Source organism: Pseudophryne corroboree, chromosome 8 (genome assembly GCF_028390025.1).
Source record: "Pseudophryne corroboree isolate aPseCor3 chromosome 8, aPseCor3.hap2, whole genome shotgun sequence".
Classification (NCBI taxonomy): domain Eukaryota; kingdom Metazoa; phylum Chordata; class Amphibia; order Anura; family Myobatrachidae; genus Pseudophryne; species Pseudophryne corroboree.
This window is the reverse complement of record NC_086451.1, coordinates 59,609,547-59,627,855: the sequence shown is the minus strand read 5'-3', so window position 1 is coordinate 59,627,855 and position 18,309 is coordinate 59,609,547. Positions and strand designations below refer to the sequence as shown.

General features: G+C 49.9%; 1 protein-coding gene across 4 annotated transcripts in view; it reads left to right on the top strand.

Moving 5' to 3' along the window:
* The window catches only part of LOC134948477 (RIB43A-like with coiled-coils protein 2), a 74,560-nt gene that overhangs the window by 6,779 nt on the left and 49,472 nt on the right, over positions 1–18,309 (top strand). Inside the window, exons 2-3 of one of the 4 annotated variants that reach the window (XR_010182963.1) lie at positions 3,512–3,776; positions 10,794–10,864. The exons of 2 other annotated variants lie outside the window; for them this stretch is intronic. The gene's annotated coding sequence lies outside the window, so the exon portion shown is untranslated. The remainder of the gene's footprint in view (positions 1–3,511; positions 3,777–10,793; positions 10,865–18,309) is intronic. One more of the 4 variants, XR_010182964.1, reaches the window with a different exon arrangement.

Below are 18,309 nucleotides of genomic sequence, written 5' to 3'. Positions count from 1 at the left end.
ATTGTCATTACCAATTCCAGACGTTGCCGTTGGTCTGTCCCCGGCACCGAGGGTATTTACCAATAATTATCCCGTACTTGGACGATCTCCTTATAAAGGCGAGGTCCAGGGAGCAGTTGTTCATCAGAGTAGCACTATCTCGGGAAGTGCTACAACAGCACGGCTGGATTCTGAATATTCCAAAGTCGCAGCTGGTTCCTACGACGCGTCTACTGTTCCTGGGTATGGTTCTGGACACAGAACAAGAAAAAAGGGTTTCTCCCGGAGGAGAAGTCCAAGGAGTTGTCGTCTCTAGACAGAGACCTCCTAATACAAATACAGGTGTCGGTGCATCAATGCACGCGAGCCCTGGGAAAGATGGTAGCTTCTTACGAAGAAATTCCATTCGCCAGGTCCCATGCAAGGATCTTCCAGTGGGATCTGTTGGACAAGTGGTCCGGGTCGCATCTTCAGATGCATCGGCGGATAACCCTGTCTCCAAGGGCCAGGGTGTCGCTGTTGTGGTGGCTGCAGAGTGCTCATCTTCTAGAGGGCCGCAGATTAGGCATACAGGACTGGGTCCTGGTGACCACGGATGCCAGCCTTCGAGGCTGGGGGGGCAGTCACACAGGGAAGAAACTTCCAAGGACTATGGACAAGTCAGGAGACTTCCCTACACAAAAATACAATGCCCTAGGTCAGGCTAGACCCCTGCTTCAACACCGGCCGGTGCTGATCCAGTCAGACAACATCACGGCGGTCGCTCATGTAAACCGACAGGGCGGCACAAGAAGCAGGATGGCGATGGCAGAAGCCACAAGGATTCTCCGATGGGCGGAAAATCATGTGTTAGCACTGTCAGCAGTGTTCATTCCCGGAATGGATAACTGGGAAGCAGACTTTCTCAGCAAACACGACCTCCACCCGGGAGAGTGGGGACTTCATCCAGAAGTCTTCCAAATGATTGTACACCGTTGGGAAAGGCCACAGGTGGACATGATGGCGTCCCGCCTCAACAAAAAGCTAAAAAGATTTTGCGCCAGGTCAAGGGACCCTCAGGCGATAGCTGTGGACGCTCTGGTAACACCGTGGGGGTACCAGTCGGTGTATGTGTTCCCTTCTCTGCCTCTCATATCCAGGGTAATGAGAATAATAAGAAGGAGAGGAGTAAGAACTATACTCATTGTTCCGGATTGGCCAAGAAGAGCTTGGTACCCAGAACTCCAAGAAATGATCTCAGAGGACCCATGGCCTCTGCCGCTCAGACAGGACCCGCTGCAGCAGGGGGCCTGTCTGTTCCAAGACGTACCGCGGCTGCGTTTGACGGCATGGCGGTTGAACGCCGGATCCTGAAGGAAAAGGGCATTCCGGAGGAAGTTATTCCTACGCTAATTAAAGCTAGGAAAGAAGTGAACGCAAACCATTATCACCGCATATGGCGGAAATATGTTGCGTGCTGTGAGGCCAGGAAGGCCCCAACGGAGTAATTTCAGCTAGGTCGATTTCTGCACTTCCTACAGTCAGAGGTGACTATGGGCCTAAAATTGGGTTCCATTAAGGTCCAGATTTCGGCTCTATCGATTTTCTTCAAAAATAGAACTGACTTCACTGCCTGAAGTTCAGACTTTTGTTAAGAGAGTGCTGCATAGTCAGCCCCCGTTTGTGCCTCCAGTGGCACCGTGGGATCTCAACGTGGTGTTGGATTTCCTGAAGTCGCATTGGGTTGAGCCACTTAAATCCGTGGAGCTAAAATACCTCACGTGGAAAGTGGTCATGCTGTTGGCCTTGGCGTCGGCCAGGCGTGTATCAGAATTAGCGGCTTTATCATGCAAAAGCCCTTATTTAATTTTTTTATATGGATAGGGCGGAATTGAGGACTCGTTCCCAATTCCTTCCTAAGGTGGTATCAGTTTTTCATGTGAACCAACCTATTGTGGTGCCTGCGGCTACTTGGGACTTGGAGGATTCCAAGTTACTGGACGTAGTCAGGGCCCTGAAAAATATATGTTTCCAGGACGGCTGGAGTCAGGAAAACTGACTCGCTATTTATCCTGTATGCACCCGACAAGCTGGGTGCTCCTGCTTCTAAGCAGACTATTGCTCGCTGGATCTGTAGCACGATTCAACTTGCACATTCTGCGGCTGGACTGCCGCACCCTAAATCTGTAAAAGCCCATTCCACGAGGAAAGTGGGCTCTTCTTGGGCGGCTGCCCTAGGGGTCTTGGCTTTACAAATTTGCCGAGCTGTTACTTGGTCGGGTTCAAACACTTTTGCAAGAGTCTACAAGTTTGATACCCTGGCTGAGGAGGACCTAGAGTTTGCTCATTCGGTGCTGCAGAGTCATCCGCACTCTCCCGCCCGTTTGGGAGCTTTGGTATAATCCCCATGGTCCTTACGGAGTCCCAGCATCCACTTAGGACGTCAGAGAAAATAAGATTTTACTCACCGGTAAATCTATTTCTCGTAGTCCGTAGTGGATGCTGGGCGCCCATCCCAAGTGCGGATTGTCTGCAATACTTGTATATAGTTATTGCCTAACTAAAGGGTTATTGTTGAGCCATCTGTTGAGAGGCTCAGTTATATTTCATACTGTTAACTGGGTATAGTATCACGAGTTATACGGTGTGATTGGTGTGGCTGGTATGAGTCTTACCCGGGATTCAAAATCCTTCCTTATTGTGTCAGCTCTTCCGGGCACAGTATCCTAACTGAGGTCTGGAGGAGGGTCATAGTGGGAGGAGCCAGTGCACACCAGGTAGTCCTAAAGCTTTCTTTAGTTGTGCCCAGTCTCCTGCGGAGCCGCTATTCCCCATGGTCCTTACGGAGTCCCAGCATCCACTACGGACTACAAGAAATAGATTTACCGGTGAGTAAAATCTTATTTTACGCTTGCACCTCTGTGAGGTTTGGGTAAGAATAAGCAATGCTTTGTACTAGCTGATCCCACCAGGCTCCTCCCGTACTTCATGCTTAATGTGAATCTTCCTATGTCAGTAGTGGTTGTGTTGTAACCACCCCTGCATTCAGTAGCGGCTCTTGCCACTGACGTCATTGCGCACCGCACGGCATTGTGGGAGCATCTGTAGACACTAGAGGTCATAATTGACCGCTAAGTGTCTGTGCGGTGCTATGGGAGAGACGTCATGACGTCTCTCCCATAGATCCGAGGAGTGGCGCCGGCGGCTGGAGACGGAGGACAGCAGCGGTCGGGAAGCAGGAGCGGGGCTGGTGAGTTGTTTTTTTTTTGTGTACGCGGCGCTACTAGGGGCATTAATACTGGGGCTACAGGGGGCATTAATACTGGGGGCACAGCTACAGGGGACATTAATACTGGGGGCAAAACTACTGGGTGCACAGCTGCAGGGGTAATGTACTGGGGGCACATGGTCTAGAACCAATTGTGTGTGTGTGTGGGGGGGGGTGGGGGGGCGCCAACGGAAGCTTTCGCCCTGGGTGCCACAAGGTCTAGAACCGGCCCTGCCTGCATTTATGGTGGTCGCCTCATATATTGTCCTCTTTTTGTCTTCACAGCAGTAGATTGTGATCTTGCCACTAACGTGTTTGGGCAGCACCTGGCAAGGGAGCTGGTGGTGAAGGCCATGAAAGAGTTTGTGGAGACCGACAACCCCAGCAAGCCTCTTGTGTTATCTTTCCTTAGCTGGAGCGGCACTGATAAAGCTTTGTGAGCTCCCTGCTGGTAAAACATCTGTACAAAGATGGAAACTGGAGCCCTTATGGTCATCAGTTCCCTCCTATTCTACACTTGCCTCGTGCTCAGTGTTTGGATGAGTACAAGGTACATGGAACATGGAAATTGTGCTATAGGCCCCCATTGGTAGAGATACGCTCCTGATTTAAGCCATTCAGCAAAGCTGAATCTCTGTTAGGGGACTGATAACGGAGGTGAATCACTGGCAGATCTAGCCGTGGTCTGTCGCCACTTTAACCAATCGTATATCATAGGAAGGGATGCGGTCAAGATGCCGCCGGCCGGAATCCCGGCGGTCGAAATACCGACGCCGGAATCCCGACCGCCACAATCCCGACATATTCTCCCTCCGTGGGTGTCCACGACACCCATAGAGGGAGAATATAATAGTGTGCCGAGCGTAGCGAGGCACCGCGCCCGCAGCGTGGCGAGCGAAGCGAGCCCGCAAGGGGCTGCGTTCCGCTCGCCACCCCTGTCGGGATTGTGTGGTCGGGATTCCACCGTCGGTATTTCGACCGCCGGGATTCCGACCGGCGGCATTTAGTACTGATCCCCATAGGAAGTTGGAGCAATGTATTTAGTAAAAGTTGTGGGAGGGTGACATATTATTAGTAGTTGTCTGGAGGTGGGAAAGCCATTTAGATCCACATATGCAGATATTGCTTATTCTTGTTTGCACTAATGTTTTCTTCCTTTTCTCTTACGTCCTAGAGGATACTGGGGTCCATTTAGTACCATGGGGTATAGATAGACGGGTCCACTAGGAGCCATGGGCACTTTAAGAATTTGATAGTGTGGGCTGACTCCTCCCTCTATGCCCCTCCTATCAGACTCAGTTTAGAAAATGTGCCCGGAGGAGCCTGTCACGCTGAAGGAAGCTCCCGAAGAGTTTTCTGCATTTATTTTTTATGTTTGTTATTTTCAGGCAGGGCTGGATGGCACCAGCCTGCCTGCTTCGTGGGACTCAGGGGGGTGGGGAGGGGGCTGGGGGGGGGAGGGCAACCTCTTGAAGGATTTATGGTCCTGTTCCCTGCTGACAGGTCCCTCAGGAGCACAGTGTCCTATTTGCAAGCCCACGATGGCGAGCGCACAGTCCCGCAGCACGCCGCCACCCCTAACAGAGCCAGAAGAATGAAGAGTGGCGAGTATGGTGGCATGAGGGAACGGAGACACACAGCTTCTACAGGGGGCGGGACTGAATTCCTGTACACTGTACACAGTACCCATACTGGCACAACACCCTTAAAACAGTTTTCTCCATTTTAAGCGCCAGATTCCTCAGCCAGTATAAAACAAGCAGGAAGACCGTGCGCCATTGAAGGGGCGGGGCTTCACTATGAGAGGATCCAGCAGCTCACCAGCGCCATTTTCCCTCTGCAGTGGACACAGACGCTAACAGGACAGGGACGCGTAGATCCTCCAGTGTGACTCCAAATTACCTCAGCGGTACCAGGGGGTCATACCAGGGGGGGAGCGACTATTAGTGTACTAAGTCCCCTATCAGGGTACTTAGTCTGCGACCCGGCAAAGCTTGGCATTAGCGATAAGGGCGTGGTGGGTCTGGCTCCAAACAACTCTGTGTCTTCCTGAAGGGCTCTTTGTGGGTTCATTGTGCTTAACCTTTTGTGTGTGTGTGTGTGTGTGTGTGTGTGTGTGTGTGTGTGTGTGTGTGTGTGTGTGTGTGTGTGTGTGTGCGCTGTCACATTACACCAGGGGGCTTACTACTGGATACTCAGGGTTCACAGGCTAGCGGGGCTGAACCGGAATGGGTTAATTCTCTTAAAGGAATGATTTCAACTCTTTCTACTAAATTGTCCCGCAATGAGAAAGAGACTTAAAAAAGACTGTGGATAAGTTTTTTAAACAAAAGACTCAGGGGGTCATTCTGAGTTGATCGCTCGCTAGCAACTTTTAGCAGGGCTGCGATCAGGTTAAAACTCTGCAAAACTGCACATGCATATGCACCGCAATGCGCAGGCACGTCATACGGGTACAAAGAGGGTCGGTGCTGGGCGATGGATTTAAGGAAAAATCCATTCACATAGCCGATCGCAAGGTGATTGACAGAAAGAGGGCGTTTATGGGTGTCAACTGACCGTTTTTTGGGAGTGTTTGGAAAAACGCAGGCGTGTCCAAGCGTTTGCAGGGCGGGTGTCTGACGTTAATTCCGGGACCAAAAAGACTGAAGCGATTGCAGCGGCTGAGTAAGTCCAGAGCTACTCAGAAACTGTAGAAAACTTTTTTGCGCCGTTGGTTGCAAAAGCATTCGCACACTTGCAAAGCGAAAATACACTCCCCCATAGGCGGCGACTATCTAATCGCAGCACAGCAAAAAGTTGCTAGAGAGCGATCAACTCAGAATGACCCCCTCAGTCCCCAAAGCAGCGTCTCGGTCCCCTCCCATTTTAGATCTCTGACTCATATCCTGCAGTCTGACTCTGACGGTCAGACATGGGGGAGGGGGAGGTGGACTCGGAGGGGGAAGGGGGGATGCAGCTCTGTCACAGGGAATAGAGGCTCTTATAGAGGCTATCAGAGATGTTCTGCATATTCCTGATAAGGTGTCAGAGGAGTGTGAGGAATCTTATTTTAATGTAAAATAGAAGTCCTCAGTCACTTTTCCTACATCAAAGGAATTGAATACCTTGTTCGAAGAATCATGGCTTAATCCTGATAAGAAGCTTCAGATCCCTAAAAGGTTGCTCTCATCTTTTCCTTTTCCGTTTAAGGATAGGAAAAAAATGGGAAAATCCACCGATAGTGGACGCATCAGTCTCTAGGCTGTCGCGTAATATTGTATTGCCTGTTCCTGGTGCAGCCTCCCTGAAAGACACGGCTGATCGTAAAATTGAGATTACACTCAAATCCTTGTATACAGCTGCTGGGGTGGCCCTGAGACCCACTATTGCATGTGCATGGTTCACAAAAGCCATTGCTAAATGGTCAGGTAACCTAATTGAGGGGTTAGATTCCTTATCTAGGTGGGATGTTGTTTTACTCCTGTAACATATACAGGACTCTGCAAACTTTATGGTGGAAACCATAAAGGAAATAGGAGTGCTTAGCGCACGCATCACTGCTATGGCAGTGTTGGCACGCAGGGGCTTGTGGCTACGCCAGTGGACTGCTGACGCGGATTCCAGGAAAGGCGTGGAAGGCCTACTATTCACAGGAGAGGCCTTGTTCGGAGATGAATTAGACAAATGGATCTCCACAGCTACTGCGGGTAAGTCTACGTATCTTCCTTCCTCAGCCCCCCCAACCAAGAAGACCTTCAGCTTCTAAGTTACAGTCCTTTCGGACGGCCAAGGGCAAATCCAGAGGTGCTTCTGCGTCCTCCAGCGGCGCAAGAGGTAAACCATGCAAACCAGCAACAGCAGGTGCTCCGGAACAGAGCTCAGGCTCTGTTTCCTCAAAGACTTCAGCATGATGGTGGACCGCAATGCCTGGAAGGCTTCAGGTGGGAGCACGCCTACAATTCTTCAGTCAGATCTGGTCAAATTCGTGCCAGGATCCCTGGGTCATAAATCTTATTTCCCAGGGCTACAGACTGGAGTTTCAAGAACTCCCACCTCACAGATTCTTCAAATCAGGCTTGCCAGTTTCACAAGAGGCAAGTATAACTTTACAACATGCCATCCAAAAACTGGTACAGACTCACGTAATTGTTCCAGTTCCACCTCATGAGTTAAATAAGGGGTACTATTCCAACTTGTTTGTAGTGCCGAAACCGGATGATTCTGTAAGACCGATTTTGAACCTCAAGTCGTTGAACCCGTACTTGCGAGTGTTCAAATTCAAGATGGAATCTCTGATAGCGGTGATCTCAGGTCTGGAGGAGGGGGAATTCCTTATGTCTTTGGATATCAAGGATGCGTACCTTGATATTCTGATCTGGCCGCCTCATCAGGCTTATCTATGGTTTGCACAGCAGGACTGTCACTACCAGTTCCAGGCCCTGTCATTTGGTCTCGCCATGGCACCGAGGGTGTTCACCAAGGTGATAGCAGAGATGATGTTTCTACTCCGCAAACAGGGAGTGAACATAATTCCGTACCTGGACGATCTCCTGATAAAAGCACCATGCAGGGAAGGGTTGCTGGACAGCATTGCTCTCTCAACCAAACTTCTCCAGGATCATGGGTGGATTCTGAACCTTCTGAAATCTCACCTAGAGCCAACACGGAGGCTTCCATTCCTGGGAATGATACTGGATACGGAGTTGCAGAAGGTGTTCCTGCCATTGGAAAATGCATTAGTAATCCAGTCGATGGTTCAGGATGTCCTGAAGCCAACCCAGAAATCGGTGCATCTATCCATTCACCTTCTGGGAAAAATGGTGGCCTCTTCAATACGGAAGGATTCACGCAAAACTCTTCCAGCTTGATCTGTTAGACAAATGGTCTGGATTGCATCTTCACATGGACCAGAGGATCCGTCTGTCGCCAAAAGCCAGGATCTCCCTTCTGTGGTGGCTACTGACTTCTCACCTCGTCGGGGGTCGTAGGTTCGGAATTCAGAACTAGATTCTGCATACCACAGACGCAAGCCTCAGGGGTTGGGGAGCAGTCACTCAGGGGGTACAGTTTCAAGGAAGATGGTCAAGTCAGAAAGTCGTCCTTCCATTCGACATTCTGGAACTCAGGGCCGTATACAACACCCTTCTGCAGGCCTCAGATCTTCTTCAAGATCAGGCCATTCAGGTCCAGTTGGACAATGTGACGGCAGTAACGTACATAAACCGACAGGGCGGAATGAAAAGCAGAGCAGCAATGTCAGAGGTGTCAAGAATTCTCCTCTGGGCAGAGAGAAATGCTGTGGCGTTGTCAGCTGTCTTCATTCCGGGAGTAGACAACTGGGAAGCAGACTTCCTCAGCAGACACGACCTGTACCCGGGGGAGCGGGGACTTCACCCGGAAGTGTTCAGGTGTTTGACAAGTCGATGGGGCTATCCAAAGATCGACATGATGGCCTCTCGTCTCAACAAGAAGCTCATGCGGTATTGTTCCAGGTCGAGAGACCCATAGGCGGTGGCGGTAGACGCCCTCACGGCTCCATGGGTCTATCACTTGGTGTACGTGTTTCCTCCACTTCCTCTGATCCCTAGAATTCTAAAAAGAATAAAAAGGGAAAAGGTTCAAGCAATTCTAATTGCTCCGGACCGGCCAAGAAGGGCCTGGTACACGGACCTTCTGGAGATGGTCCTCGAAGGTCCGTGGCCTCTACCACTTTGCGAGGATCTTCTGCAACAGGGCCTGTGTGTCTATCGGGACTTACTGTGGCTACGTTTGACGGCATGGAAGTTGAACGGCTGATTCTAGCCAGGAGAAGGATTCCTAACATGGTTATCCCGACTATGATCCAAGCCAGGAAAGGGGTAACGTCTAAGCATTACCGTCGTATTTGGAAGAAATACGTCTGTTGGTGTGAGAGCAGAAAATGTTCTGCAGTGGAATTCCATCTAGGACGTTTCCTGCTTTTTCTACAAGCTGGAGTGGATGTGGGCCCACGTCTGGGCTCCATAAAAGTCCAGATTTCGGCCTTGTCCATTTTTTTCCAGAAACAATTGGCTTCTCTCCATGAGGTCCAGACGTTATTGAAAGGTGTTTTGCACATCCAACATCCCTTCGTGCCTCTCACTGCACCTTAGGATCTCAATGTCGTGCTGCATTTCTTCCAATCGGACTGGTTTGAGCCGTTACTGGAGGTGGACGTAAAATATCTTACGTGGAAGACCGTCACACTGTTGGCCTTGGCTTCAGCAAGACGTGTGTCGGAGCTGGGGGCTTTGTCTCACAAATGTCCCTATTTAATTTTCCATGAGGACAGCTGAACTCGTCAGCAATTTCTTCCTAAGGTAGTGTCTGCGTTTCACATCAACCAACCTATTGTTGTTCCGTTTGTCACCGACACCTCTGCTACTTCAATGTCTTTGGATGTTGTAAAGGCTTTGAAGGTGTATGTGAAAAGAACAGCTCGTCACAGAAAGACGGACTCGCTGTTTGTCCTTTTATGATCCCAAAGATTGGGTGTCCTGCTTCCAAGCAGACTATTGCACACTGGATTAAACTTACTATCCAGTATGCTTATTCCACAGCAAGTTTGCCATGTCCAAGATCTGTACAGGCCAACTATACTAGGTTGGTGGGTTCTTCCTGGGCGGCTGCCCGGGGTGTCTCGGCTTTACAGCTCTGCCGAGCAGCTACTTGGTCAGGTTCGAACACGTTTGCTAAGTTCTCCAAGTTCGATACTTTGGCCGCTGAGGACCTTCAGTTCGGTCAATCAGTTCTGCAGGACCCTCGGCACTCTCTCACCTGGTTTGGGATCTTTGGTACATCACCATGATACTAAGTGGACCCAAGTATCCTTTAGGACGTAAGAGAAAATAGGATTTTAATTACCTACTGGTAAATCCTTTTCTCGTAGTCCATAGAGGGTACTGGGCGCCCGCCCAGTGCTTCGTTCTTCCTGCACTGTTATTTAGTTAAGTAATGTTGGTTCAGCCGCTGCTGTTCCTGTTTCAAGTTTGGTTAGCATGGCTTTCCTCTTGTTGTGTGTGCTGGTTCGGAATCTCAACACTTTCCTTATCTATCCTTCTCTCAAAGTATGTCCGTCTCCTCAGGTACAGTTTCCAAACTGAGTCTGGTAGGAGGGGCATTGAGGGAGGAGCCAGCCCATACTATCAAATTCTTAAAAGTGCCCATGGCTCCTAGTGGACCTGTCTATACCCCATGGTACAAAATGCACCCCAGTATCCTCTACGGACTACGAGAAAAGGATTTACCGGTAGGTAATTAAAGTCCTACTATTATTTTTTTGAGTATTTTTTTTTTAAATATTTTTGTTGGATATGAAATCCTGTCAGTCGTGATCCCGATGGCCAGAATTCTGACGCATACCATTAAGTATTTTCCCCCTACCCCAGTCCTGCTCCTAACCTACCAACGCAGTATAACACTAATCTCCCCCACCCCCGCAGCCTAACCCTCAACCTAGTGCCTATCCCTAATCCCGGTACTTACCTCCGGGATGTGTCGGGATTCTGGCCATCGGGATCCCCACTGTAGGTATTTTGATGGTATGCCATTTTTGTTGCCTCTGTAGAGCTATTTCCTTGGCCAGAGCAGCTGAAAGCCATCTCAGAAACCCAGGAGAAGCAATGCCAAGAAAAACAGGTTGCACAATCACAATACTCCGCTGTTCTGTTTCCAGGAGAGCATTATATTTCTATGGGGTCTGTGTACTAAGGCCGTTATCCTATTACATGCAGTGAGTTACTGCATGGTAATAACAGACTTTTTTACCACCTTAACGGCCGATAGCACATGGGATCCATGATAACATCGCAAACCCATCTGTTTGGGTCCCATAGCGGGTCTCCTGGGGGCTGGTTATCAGGATTCTGCTTCGCCTGCCTGAGGCACACAAAGCAGAATCCCCAATAAGTGCCGGCTTACGGGGCTAATAGGATATCGGCATAAGCCTTATAACGTGGACGGAGATAAAGTACCAGCCAATCAGTTCCTAACTGCCATGTTACAGGATGTGTTTGAAAAATTACAGGAGCTGATTGACAGAGTGGAGAGAGATAAACTATCACTCTCCAAGGCTTGGTACATATGCCCCCACATGTTTGTTTTCCTGTTATTGAGTTCCCAGAACATATATAATCACCAGTCCCTAATACAGGGGTGGGGAACCTCCGGCCCGCGTGCCATATAAGGGCAGCAAAGCCGTTTGTTCCGGCCCACCCGCTATTTTGTCAGCTGAGATACGCTGCCGCTCAGTCCGGTGGTGGCGTGTCTCAGCTGTCATGGCAGGGAGAGAGCTCAGCTACTATGTGCAGCGGCAGGTAAGATCTCAAACCAGCCGCCGGTTCGTGAGCCAATCAGGAGCCGCCGCTGCCGATCCGCGAGCTCTGACTGGCTCACGAACCGGCGGCCGGTTTGAGGTCCTACACGCCGCCGCCTGACATTGCCGCGCGCTCCGCCCTGCCCTGACCAGACAGCTGAGACATGCAGCTGCCGAACGGAGCTGCAGCAGCGGTGAGTGGTCTGGCACTGTGGGGGTGTTTGTGTATCTGGCAGTGTGGGGGCATTTGTATATGTGGCACTGTGGGGGCATTTGTATATGTGGCACTGTGGGGGCATTTGTATATGTGGCACTGCGGGGGCATTTGTGTATGTGGCACTGCGGGGGCATTTGTGTATGTGGCACTGTGGGGGCATTGGGCATTTGTGTATCTGGCTCTGTGGGGGCATATGTGTATCTGGCACTGCACTGGCATATGTGTATCTGGCACTGCACTGGCATTTGTGTATCTGGCACTGCACTGGCATTTGTGTATCTGGCACTGCACTATTGGTGGCATATGTGTATCACGTCCCATTTTAATTGGCCAACCCATTTTTGTCAGAAGGCACGCGCACTCAGTACCTCTAAGGGGCATAACTACTAGGGGCATAACTACTGTGGGGCAGGGTCATTTTTAATTGATAATTTCTCTGACGTCCTAAGTGGATGCTGGGGACTCCGTAAGGACCATGGGGAATAGCGGCTCCGCAGGAGACAGGGCACAAAAGTAAAAGCTTTAGGATCAGGTGGTGTGCACTGGCTCCTCCCCCTATGACCCTCCTCCAAGCCTCAGTTAGATCTTTGTGCCCGGCCGAGAAGGGTGCAATCTAGGTGGCTCTCCTAAAGAGCTGCTTAGAGTAAAAGTTTTGTTAGGTTTTTTATTTTCAGTGAGTCCTGCTGGCAACAGGCTCACTGCATCGAGGGACTTAGGGGAGAAGAAGTGAACTCACCTGCGTGCAGGATGGATTGGCTTCTTAGGCTACTGGACACTAGCTCCAGAGGGACGATCACAGGTACAGCCTGGATGGGTCACCGGAGCCGCGCCGCCGACCCCCTTGCAGATGCTGAAGAGAGAAGAGGTCCAGAAATCGGCGGCTGAAGACTCCCCAGTCTTCTTAAGGTAGCGCACAGCACTGCAGCTGTGCGCCATTGCTCTCAGCACACTTCACACCAACGGTCACTGAGGGTGCAGGGCGCTTGGGGGGGCGCCCTGGGCAGCAATGAAAGTACCTATGCTGGCTAAAAATACATCACATATAGCCCCTGGGGCTATATGGATGTATTTAACCCCTGCCAGGTTGTCAGAAAAACGGGAGAAGAAGCCCGCCGAAAAGGGGGCGGGGCCTATTCTCCTCAGCACACAGCGCCATTTTCCCTCACAGAACTGCTGGTGGGAAGGCTCCCAGGCTCTCCCCTGCACTGCACTACAGAAACAGGGTTAAAACAGAGAGGGGGGGCATTTTTGTGGCGATATTATTACATATTAAGATGCTATAAGGGAAAACACTTATATAAGGTTGTCCCTGTAAAATTATAGCGTTTTGGTGTGTGCTGGCAAACTCTCCCTCTGTCTCCCCAAAGGGCTAGTGGGGTCCTGTCCTCTATCAGAGCATTCCCTGTGTGTGTGCTGTGTGTCGGTACGTGTGTGTCGACATGTATGAGGACGATGTTGGTGAGGAGGCGGAGCAATTGCCTGTAATGGTGATGTCACTCTCTAGGGAGTCGACACCGGAATGGATGGCTTATTTAGGGAATTACGTGATAATGTCAACAAGCTGCAAGGTCGGTTGACGACATGAGACGGCCGGCAAACCAATTAGTACCTGTCCAGGCGTCTCAAACACCGTCAGGGGCTTTAAAACGCCCATTACCTCAGTCGGTCGACACAGACACGGACACTGACTCCAGTGTCGACGGTGAAGAAACAAACGTATTTTCCATTAGGGCCACACGTTACATGTTAAGGGCAATGAAGGAGGTGTTACATATTTCTGATACTACAAGTACCACAAAAAAGGGTATTATGTGGGGTGTGAAAAAACTGCCTGTAGTTTTTCCTGAATCAGATAAATTAAATGAAGTGTGTGATGATGCGTGGGTTTCCCCCGATAGAAATTAAAGGCGCTCACACGCTTATCAAAACAAGTGGCGTTACCGTCTCCAGATACGGCCGCCCTCAAGGAGCCAGCTAATAGGAGGCTGGAAAATATCCTAAAAAGTATATACACACATACTGGTGTTATACTGCGACCAGCGATCGCCTCAGCCTGGATGTGCAGCGCTGGGGTGGCTTGGTCGGATTCCCTGACTGAAAATATTGATACCCTTGACAGGGACAGTATTTTATTGACTATAGAGCATTTAAAGGATGCATTTCTATATATACGAGATGCACAGAGGGATATTTGCACTCTGGCATCAAGAGTAAGTGCGATGTCCATGTCTGCCAGAAGATGTTTATGGACACGACAGTGGTCAGGTGATGCAGATTCCAAACGGCACATGGAAGTATTGCCGTATAAAGGGGAGGAGTTATTTGGGGTCGGTCCATCGGACCTGGTGGCCACGGCAACAGCTGGAAAATCCACCTTTTTTTACCCCAAGTCACATCTCAGCAGAAAAAGACACCGTCTTTTCAGCCTCAGTCCTTTCGTCCCCATAAGGGCAAGCGGGCAAAAGGCCAGTCATATCTGCCCAGGGGTAGAGGAACGGAAGAAGACTGCAGCAGGCAGCCCCTTCCCAGGAACAGAAGCCCTCCACCGCTTCTGCCAAGTCCTCAGCATGACGCTGGGGCCGTACAAGCGGACTCAGGTGCGGTGGGGGGGGGGTCGTCTCAAGAGTTTCAGCGCGCAGTGGGCTCACTCGCAAGTGGACCCCTGGATCCTACAAGTAGTATCCCAGGGGTACAGATTGGAAATTCGAGACGTCTCCCCCTCGCAGGTTCCTGAAATCTGCTTTACCAACGTCTCCCTCCGACAGGGAGGCATTATTGGAAACAATTCACAGGCTGTATTCCCAGCAGGTGATAATCAAAGTACCCCTCCTACAACAAGGAAAGGGGTATTATTCCACACTATTTGTGGTACTGAAGCCAGACTGCTCGGTGAGATCTATTCTAAATCTGAAATCTTTGAACACTTACATACAAAGGTTCAAATCAAGATGGAGTCACTCAGAGCAGTGATAGCGAACCAGGAAGAAGGGGACTATATGGTGTCCCTGGACATCAAGGATGCTTACCTCCATGTCCCAAATTGCCCTTCTCACCAAGGGTACCTCAGGTTCGTGGTACAGAACTGTCACTATCAGTTTCAGACGCTGCCGTTTGGATTGTCCACGGCACCCCGGGTCTTTACCAAGGTAATGGCCGAAATGATGATTCTTCTTCAAAGAAAAGGCGTCTTAATTATCCCTTACTTGGACGATCTCCTGATAAGGGCAAGGTCCAGAGAACAGTTGGAGGTCGGAGTAGCACTATCTCAAGTAGTTCTACGACAGCACGGGTGGATTCTAAATATTCCAAAATCGCAGCTGATTCCGACGACACGTCTGCTGTTACTAGGGATGATTCTGGACACAGTCCAGAAAAAGGTGTTTCTCCCGGAGGAGAAAGCCTGGGAGTTATCCGAGCTAGTTAGGAACCTCCTAGAACCAGGCCAAGTGTCAGTGCATCAATGCACAAGAGTCCTGGGAAAAATGGTGGTTTCTTACGAAGCGATTCCATTCGGCAGATTTCACGAAATAATTTTTCAGTGGGATCTGCTGGACGAATGGTCCGGATCGCATCTTCAGATGCATCAGCGGATAATCCTGTCTCCAAGGACAAGGGTGTCTCTTCTGTGGTGGCTGCAGAGTGCTCATCTACTAGAGGGCAGCAGATTCGGCATTCAGGACTGGGTCCTGGTGACCACGGATGCCAGCCTGAGAGGCTGGGGAGCAGTCACACAGGGAAGAAATTTCCAAGGAGTGTGGTCAAGTCTGGAGACTTCTCTCCACATAAATATACTGGAGCTAAGGGCAATTTACAATGCTCTGAGCCTAGGAAGACCTCTGCTTCAAAGTCAACCGGTGCTGATCCAGTCGGACAACATCACGGCAGTCGCCCACGTAAACAGACAGGGCGGCACAAGAAGCAGGAGGGCAATGGCAGCAAGGATTCTTCGCTGGGCGAAAAATCATGTGATAACATTGTTAGCGGTGTTCATTCCGGGAGTGGACAACTGGGAAGCAGACTTCCTCAGCAGGCACGACCTCCACCCGGGAGAGTGGAGACTTCATCTGGAAGTCTTCCACATGATTGTGAACCGTTGGGAAAGACCAAAGGTGGACATGATGGCGTCCCGTCTGAACAAAAAACTGGACAGGTATTGCGCCAGGTCAAGAGACCCTCAGGCAATAGCTGGGACGCTCTGGTAACACCGTGGGTGTACCAGTCGGTGTATGTGTTCCCTCCTCTGCCTCTCATACTGAGAATTATAAGAAGGAGAGGAGTAAGAACTATACTCGTGGCTCCGGATTGGCCAAGAAGGACTTGGTACCCGGAACTTCAAGAGATACTAAGAAGGGACTTGCTTCAGCAAGGATCATGTCTGTTCCAAGACTTACCGCGGCTGCGTTTAACGGCATGGCGGTTGAACGCCGGATCCTAAGGGAAAAAGGCATTCCGGAAGAGGTCATTCCTACCCTGGTCAGAGCCAGGAAGGAGGTGACCACACAACATTATCACCGCATTTGGCGAAAATATGTTGCATGGTGTGAGGCCAGGAAGGCCCCCACGGAGGAATTTCAACTCGGTCGATTCCTACATTTCCTGCAAACAGGAGTGTCTATGTGCCTCAAATTGGGGTCCATTAAGGTTCAAATTTCGGCCCTGTCGATTTTCTTCCAGAAAGAATTGGCTTCAGTTCCTGAAGTCCAGAAGTTTGTCAAGGGAGTACTGCATATACAACCCCCTTTTGTGCCTCCAGTGGCACTGTGGGATCTCAACGTAGTTCTGGGATTCCTCAAATCACATTGGTTTAAACCGCTCAAATCTGTGGATTTGAAATATCTCACATGGAAAGTGACCATGCTGTTGGCCCTGGCCTCGGCCAGGCGAGTGTCAGAATTGGCGGCTTTGTCTCACAAAAGCCCATATCTGATTGTCCATTCGGACAGGGCAGAGCTGCGGACTCGTCCCCAGTTTCTCCCTAAGGTGGTGTCAGCGTTTCACCTGAACCAGCTTATTGTGGTACCTGCGGATACTAGGGACTTGGAGGACTCCAAGTTGCTAGATGTTGTCAGGGCCCTGAAAATATATGTTTCCAGGACGGCTGGAGTCAGGAAAACTGACTTGCTGTTATCCTGTATGCACCCAACAAACGGGGTGCTCTTGCTTCTAAGCAGACGATTGCTAGTTGGATGTGTAGTACAATTCAGCTTGCACATTCTGTGGCAGGCCTGCCACAGCCAAAATATGTAAATGCCCATTCCACAAGGAAGGTGGGCTCATCTTGGGCGGCTGCCCGAGGGGTCTCGGCTTTACAACTTGGCCGAGCTGCTACTTGGTCAGGGGCAAACACGTTTGCAAAATTCTACAAATTTGATACCCTGGCTGAGGAGGACCTGGAGTTCTCTCATTCGGTGCTGCAGAGTCATCCGCACTCTCCCGCCCGTTTGGGAGCTTTGGTATAATCCCCATGGTCCTTACGGAGTCCCCAGCATCCACTTAGGACGTCAGAGAAAATAAGAATTTACTTACCGATAATTCTATTTCTCGTAGTCCGTAGTGGATGCTGGGCGCCCATCCCAAGTGCGGATTGTCTGCAATACTCGTACATAGTTATTGTTAAACAAAAATCGGGTTATTATTGTTGTGAGCCATCTTTTCAGAGGCTCCGCTGTTATCGTGCTGGGTTCAGATCACAGGTTGTACAGTGTGATTGGTGTGGCTGGTATGAGTCTTACCCGGGATTCAAAATCCTTCCTTATTGTGTACGCTCGTCCGGGCACAGTATCCTAACTGAGGCTTGGAGGAGGGTCATAGGGGGAGGAGCCAGTGCACACCACCTGATCCTAAAGCTTTTACTTTTGTGCCCTGTCTCCTGCGGAGCCGCTATTCCCCATGGTCATTACGGAGTCCCCAGCATCCACTACGGACTACGAGAAATAGAATTATCGGTAAGTAAATTCTTATTTTTTGTATGTCCCCCAAAGGATTTTATAAATATCCAAATGGCCCTTGGTAGAAAAAAAGGTTCCCCACCCCGGCCCTAATACATCAGATTAGTGTCTACTTTGCACCTTCTAATGGCAGACGTCTGCAAGCCACTGTGGGATTCCCCTTTTCACGGGATTGAATATATATCACTTAAGACTGTAGGGCAGGCTACAAAAACATGGCACCCTACAATCCACCCCACGTAAATATATATAAAATGTACACTGTCCCTGCCCACAATGGAAGTTTCATTACTATAAGATCAAACAAATAGTACGCTAAATAAAACTTTCACAGTAAGAAGATAAATGAGCATTTCATGATTTACTTCCCATCATTTTACTATCCCCCAACATTCTCTGCCTGGGACAGATATCTTAGTGTGTGTCAATGTATGTAATTACACTGCGATTGTAAATGCCTCATACACATGTTATCAGTAAGGTATAAGGACGGCAGAAACCCGGATAAGTAATGTGCTGCAATGTCTATTCACCGGTGTAAGTCACGGTGCAGAGCGCGGGTCCTAGCGCAAATGGGCCCAAATTTCTTTCTGTACAATGATGA